The sequence below is a fragment of the Belonocnema kinseyi genome, chromosome 4, assembly GCF_010883055.1.
Source record: "Belonocnema kinseyi isolate 2016_QV_RU_SX_M_011 chromosome 4, B_treatae_v1, whole genome shotgun sequence".
NCBI classification, from domain to species: Eukaryota; Metazoa; Arthropoda; class Insecta; order Hymenoptera; family Cynipidae; genus Belonocnema; species Belonocnema kinseyi.
In genome coordinates, this window is record NC_046660.1 from 33621497 (window position 1) to 33621702 (window position 206).

At 35.0% G+C, this 206-nt stretch overlaps 1 non-coding gene across 1 annotated transcript; it reads right to left on the reverse strand.

Moving 5' to 3' along the window:
• Positions 1 to 134: 134 nt before the first annotated feature.
• Trnag-ucc lies at positions 135 to 206 on the reverse strand. The gene has a single exon. It is a non-coding gene; the product is annotated as a tRNA-Gly (tRNA).

Consider the following 206-nt stretch of genomic DNA (forward strand, 5'->3'; position numbering starts at 1 on the left):
GCATACTTTGAATAAAATATTTGTTATCATTCTCTTGAAATAAATGTGTTTTTTTCTTGAAAAAATACCGGTTTCATATGTATACACCTGGTACATAATTACATTTTTTTATTTGAAACTGAAGTAAAAAAGTGTGCGATGGCCGGGAATCGAACCCGGATCAACTGCTTGGAAGGCAACTATGCTGACCATTACACCACCATCGC